We start from the raw sequence: 6998 nt of genomic DNA, 5'->3' as shown, positions 1-6998 counted from the left end.
TGTCGCCATGTGTTTGTGTACATTATGAGCCACATACGTCACATTCCACTATGTATGCGAGATATGTCCACATCATTACAGCTCTTTCTGTCTTAGAGTCTCATTGTGCCTATCTTGCATCTCATAAGTCTATCATGCATCTCATAAGTCTATCATGCATTAACGTTCCTGCCTAATTAGAATATGACCATGAACTTCTCAGATTACCAGCCAGGCAATTGAATACCGACTCTCATCTGCCATCTAAGGGCCAGATTGATCATTAGCACAGCGCCTAGAGGCTGTTGGCATGCTATGGTTTACACCCACGGGCCCGGGAGAAACCGTCACCATTGAACTTCATTCCACTGGAGAAGACAGTTGGGTGTATCATTAACTCCAGGCATGATGCTAGTCCTTGATCTGACAGGACGAGGGCTTCTTGATGTCTCCAGTGACAAATGCCTCCCTGTGGAGTCATTATGATTTTCCCTACATTTGTTTGTAATGAGTGCAAATGTATACAAAAGCATAAAACATAAAGCATGTTACAGAAAAGCCGCACATTATACTGCAGCTACTTATAATGACTCCTCCCCCACCCACACATGCACACACACAATACACACACACACACACACACACACACACACACACATACTGTACACACACACACACACACACACACACACACACAATCACACACATCACAAGACATCAAATACCCATCACTCGTATGCTCAAAGAGCACTTTTGCATTTGCAGCCGTAATTTAAGTCACAGAACAATGTAGGCCTTTGTAAGTGGTGTTACATTTTTACACCCTCCTTTAAACAGGCAAACAGCTGCAGATGCCAGTTTGGAGTTGACAGAACACTCTTATGATTTCCGCCGAGCTCACGTTACTCCAAAAACAAACAGACCAGCAGCTGAATCAGCACTGTTTAGAACAAGTCAACTGAACAAGGCAAGTGAACTAACATAAACACACATAAACTGTGAAAAAAGGTCTATTTGTGCACTGGAATCTTGTGGAAGATATTACAACTGTAATGTACAATGAATTTATATATAGTATTTATATATAGTATTCTTATATAAGACTGGAAAAAATGAACGGCTCAGAAGCATCCTAGGAGGAAAAATACATTGGCTGAGATTAAGCGAGTCTTGAATCTTATATGAGGCAGAAAAATGCATCAGTGGTAAATATAGTGAAAACTGATTATTCTGACTCCCCAAAATTAATTTACAGTCAGTTAAGTTAAGTTGACATATCAGTTAGTTTACGTATCAGATAGCAACACAGTAGTGGCAACTTAAATGTAACCGATATCAATTAAATTGAATGTAAGGGGGGAACCAAATAGGCAAGTAATGGGCAAGTAAAGGGGGAAACCAAATAGGCAGTAAAATGCCAGTTGAACAAAGTAAACTAAGATAACCAAACAAAACAGATAAACAATGAGGTAACCAAATAGCCCAGAATAGGTTAAATAAATCATATAAACCAGCTAAATAAACCAGATAAACCGGTAATGCATCAAAGTGTAAAGAAATCAAAACAAACCTGAGAGAGAGAGAGAGAGAGCAGAGCAAGGAAAGGCCTCACCCAATCCAGGAGGAGAAGAAAATCAGAAATCCAAAATTTCATATGCATACAGTCCATTAACAATGTCCTCCTGCCCAGCTGGCCTGTAACTGGAATGGGCTATGCATGAAATTTAGATTAATTTAGACTACGGTGACGTTCTTGGTCTACAACACACATACAGTTGAGATTGTAATGAATGATCAGACTGTTGCCCACGTCACAAGGATCTGTTTCAAGAACAGACATGAATATGTTACATTTAAGTTGACTGGTACTTAGCAGATTCTTTTGCCAAAATCAACACGGAGTTGTGATGATGAGTCCGGGAATCAAATCGGGCTGATCAATTGTCAGGCAGTGACGTTACCACTGACTGTTCCACCACGCCCAGACCATTCATACGATACATTTCATAGATCATTTGGAAATCACAACCAGAGGTTTCTTCTCTGACTATGAGAAGAGGTTAAACCAGGTGGAAAAGAAGGTAACTAGTTACGCTGTGGCCAGTTTGGTGAGGACCTCATTGTCAAATCAAAACAATGACCCTTTGCGTGCCTTACGTTCTAACCCATCCACATCCTACCCAAGTTTATGTGCTGTGTGTCTCAGACGATACACCTCTCGTAAACTCCACAAATGAACAATTTCTCTAATGAAAAAAAGCTGAGAGGAGCGGTGGAGAGAAGCCACCAAGCAGTGTGCCCAAAAGCTGAGATGCCCCGTCGCATTCCACACTGGCACTTTCCTGGGCAGGGCAGGCGGGCAGACAGGCGGACGGGCGGGCAGAGGAGCCGTCGCTCCTGGGTGCCCTTCATAACCACCAGACTGTGAGAGCTGCTCCTGCTCAAGCAGACCTCCAGCTCACCCCTCCGACGCTGACTAGACGCCAACTAGAACACTCATGAACACTCATTTTGGCTGAGGCACAGGGTAGTGTCTGGGTTAAATTAACAGTGACAAGGGTTTGTGAAATTCAAAGTCATCCTCCAAATTCAAATTCGGCAATAATGTGTGTGTGTGTGGTGGGGGGGGCTGATTGTAGCGCAGATGAGGTGTGCCATATGTAGTGGGAGATGCAAAGTAGGCTACAGTGTGACATTTTATGAACACAAATTGGTGTGAATACATCCTATCTTTTTTTCAAATGCTCTCACTTGGAAATTGAAAGAGAGAGAGAGAAAGAGAGGGACGAAGAGGAAGAGGGACAGGGAGAGGATGAGCACACACCACAAGTGATTAGACAAGATGCATTATATGGAGATAAATGCTTATGTTTTCCGTTGGACCATAATGGTCATATGTTCCCCCACCACCCCATCCCATCCCACCCCACCCCACCTCACCCTCCTTCCTCTTGTGAGCAGGAAGAAATTAAAGAACTGCGTCACCAATTTCCTGCTGCCCCCCAGTAAAGAATCAGTGTGTTTGTCTGGGGTCTGCATCCACCGGACATCTGGTAAGGCCACCGAGCCGCCTCAGAGCAGAGCACCATGTGCACAACTTAAACATCCGCGCTTGTGAAGGACTATGAAGCCCTCATCAAGGGGAGAGGAAATGTGTACGCCTGCCTGCCCTGCCTGTCTGCCTGCCCTGCCTGCCCTGCCTGCCCTGCCTGCCCTGCCTGCCCTGCCTGTCTGCCTGCCACCTCCCATCTTCATCTTCCTGGTTCCTGTGGAATGTTGTGACTAATATCAGAATATACATTTTTTATGACTTTGGTGGGACAGGACATGGATAAATGTCGGAAGTACATGAGAATGATATATGTCTCCAACTGGTAGTGTAAACAGGACAGTAATGTTGCAGTAGGAATGTTTTGAAGTATGACTTTCATGTTTAGATTAACAGCAGCCTTTTTTGGCTTTTTTGTGGAATGCAATATCCTGGTAGGCCTGCAGTAGGTTTGCTTGGAGAATTATTTGCTCTGATAATTACAGAATTTTGGTTGATGCATCAAATAAGATTGTGAACTAGTTTCGTTCTCAAGTTTCGATTCAGGATGTTATCATTTTAATTTCCATATAATGTGACCTTCCCACCCATCATACTCATTTTGCTGCTTGGTGCATTCAATATTCTTTGCAGAAGTGGAATGCTGTGATAACAACAAAAAGGCACTTATAGTCTGCTCGCACAGTCTGTTCTAAAATGCTGTGATATGGACATATATACTGTAGGTGGATATAATATCATAGCAATAACACAATGCATAAATTACAGTCTTGCTAGACATCTTGTCAACCTTTCATCAACCTGCTTGATCACCTTGTTTGTGGGACAGCTTGGATCTGTTTGTCTCCCCTCTGCTGAGGGGTGTTGAAAGCATGGACATATAAGCTTTCATGTGTCTTCACAGATTGCAGAGGCTGTGTCAGCAGTCTTGTTTTTCTCTTGTCAGATTTTAAAGAGCTTTGGTTGCTTTAATTTTATTCATAACAAAATTGCTTCACGTTTCATAAATAGGCTACAAAAGGCTACATCTACACTATTAGATTTTTGTTGGAATTTGTTACATTTGTGCCTCTTAATTAATATTTGGGTGTTTTTGAGATGCTGAAACAATTTGAAAATCATGTTGGCCCCAATTTTATTTGAGTTTTAATGCGGACTGCGAAATAGCAGTCTAGCAGGTAGCTAGGTAGCATCTATGGCGCAGTTCAATTCTACATTTTACAATGCTGACAATTCTGAGAATGGTCAAGTGATTTGTGCGAATGGTCATGTGATCCGCGTTTCAAGGGGCCCAGTGCAGACAAGGTTACAGAATTGCAAATGTGCATCTGGACATAATGTTCATTTTAAAATGTTGTTTCAAAATAAAATTGGAATAGTGTGGATCACACTATCACAGTCTCTTGTGGAAGGCATATTAAAAGACACTAGACGGCTGGGTAGATCTAGCATAGGCTATTTATATTTATATTTTATTTGCCAGGTACAAAAATGAATTAAATGAAAGAGAGGGAGTTTGGAGGAAGGAAATTAAATCGAATATTGCTTTCAAATGCATCAGATGCAAAGGGAAAAGCATACAAAATGAATCATAAATGTCAATCAGAAAGAGCAGATTAAAGCATTAGTTCCACATTACTGTTGTACCAGCACAGAAAGGCACCTTGAGTCAACACTCAACGTGTCTAGGATGTATGATCACTTAATGCCGTAATACACTGTGAAAGAATCGATTCAAATCGATTCATATTTAACTGAGAGTTTAACCCAAGCATTCGTGCTCGTAGAAAATATAGGTGTAATCAGGGTGAGTCATATGAGACTGCTGTAAAGCAAGGCCTGGTTAGGTAAAGTGCTGAAGACAAACAAACAAAGAATATGGCTGAGGGGCAATGTAGTGGTGAAGGAGCTGGGCTAGCGTGCAAAAGCTTGAAAGGTGTGGGTTCAATTCCCAGCTTCCACCGTTGTGCCCTTGAGCAAGTCACTTAACTCCAAGATGCTCTGGGGACAATGTAACCCCTTGAAATATAGTTGACATATGAAAGTCACTTTGGAGAACAGTGTCTGCTAAATGAATAAATGTAAGATTGCTGTCAGGAGTGCAAAGAGACAGGGAGGATAAAAACCTACAGACCTACAGAATGTTATTTAATGTAAACTTTGTTTTCAGTTTCTATAACCAAAAGAACACTATGATGAAATAATGTGACCACCAGTTTGTTGCACACAGTACTGCACTGCCGATCCAGAAGATATAACTGAAACAAGTGGAGCGTCCTGAGAGGCAGGGCAGGGCAGGGCCTCAGGTTGTCTTTTCTGGACACAGACAGACATCCTGTGTTCTGTGTGCTCTCGGCAGCACAGTTGTGCTTTGAACTTTCTCTGTGGAAAGAAAAGACTCTGCTTGTAAATGGCAGGATGTATTATCCGCTGTGGGTGGCTTCTCACACTAGAGCCCTGGATTTGGAAAAAAAAGTCATCACGATCTTTGGAATCAATCAACAAGCTCTACAAAACTCAAGATGAACTCTAGTGCACTGTAGTGACTACAACATTGACGATAAGTTGTGAATCAGACACACTAGCCTGTGCATGAGAAGTTTAAGCATTGGAGCAGTATCCTTAAGAGAACTGGCATCCAGCCATCTACACTTCAGAGGTCATCACACAATGACTCAGATAGTTCTGACCACTATTTTTGTTAGAATAGAGTAAGAGTATTGTAACTGTTCCACAGTGTTTGTACTGAAAGTTTATTGTGGAAATGAAGGGTGGCTTTCCTGATCCATTAAGAATATTGTATTCTGTGTAATTCAATTTTCCACAATTAAAAGGTGATGTGGTGCAGTTCAAATAGCAACCAATTTTAGAATGTTTTCATGTGAAATGAGGCATTTGTTTTTAATGCTACACCATATTATAGCAATGTGTATGATAACTCTTACACAAGCTGATGAATTAATGGTCCTTGAAATGTTTTAAAAACAGTTGACATAGTAGAACAACTTTTTAAGATTGCTGTATAAATCTTAGGAGTGGAGTGGAGAAGCATTTTGTTGAGTTCAGCATTGGAAGAGAACTTGATTTCTTGGAACATTGCCTCGAAATCTCATAAGCACACTTTATAGGTATTAAGTCATAATTCAACTGTAACACTCCAAATGTTAAAGCCAGATTTACAACAAAAAAGGCTTGTTGAGTCAACTTTGGAACACTGAGTGTTCCGCAAAAAAACATGGGGTTCCACAAAAGCGGAGCTGATTTCCCCCACAAAGTATTAGTTGCACAACAAGTGGCCTCCACTGTGCAAACAAATGACATCACCCCCAAAAAGGGCAATGGATTTCAGCCCCCATCTACTTTGGGTGGGATGATGAGGACTTTGTGATTGAAAAAAAAAATCACCAGTTGGATAAGATTTGTCTGGAGACTAATCATATGAGCCAGAACAAGACGTCTGTGTTTGTGCACAGCCTGTAGCTTAGCAGCTTTGGACTGCTAAAGCTAATCCCTATTAATTATCATTTCAGGAACTGCCACTGCTGAAAATTATGAAACTATGGAGTCATGAAAATGTTAAAACCTTCCACTGAGATTGTATGTATTTCTGAACGTCTTCTCATCCTGTTGTCTCCAACTCTCACAGCAGTTTGTAGTTTTTGCTTCCCCAATTCAGAGACCCAAACATTTTTTTTCTGTTCCCTATGGTCATGTGAATGGCCTGGCTGGCATGATTGGTTTTGCCATGTGATGAGCCAATCAAGGTCAGCTGAGTTTCTCAAAGCTACTGGACACACCATGAGACACTGAGAATAAACACAGGGGTATTTCCACTGGCCATGCACCGGGTGTAATGGAAGCAATAATACTTTTTGGCCATTTTTTCTTTTTTCTCCCCATCTAATCTCCATCCTGAGTTTTTCAGTGTCAGCAGAAAATAAATGATTTCTTCTAAAGCGCAGATGTAATC

This window comes from Alosa alosa, chromosome 12, assembly GCF_017589495.1.
Source record: "Alosa alosa isolate M-15738 ecotype Scorff River chromosome 12, AALO_Geno_1.1, whole genome shotgun sequence".
Taxonomy (NCBI): Eukaryota; Metazoa; Chordata; class Actinopteri; order Clupeiformes; family Clupeidae; genus Alosa; species Alosa alosa.
Note: the sequence above shows the minus strand (reverse complement) of the source record.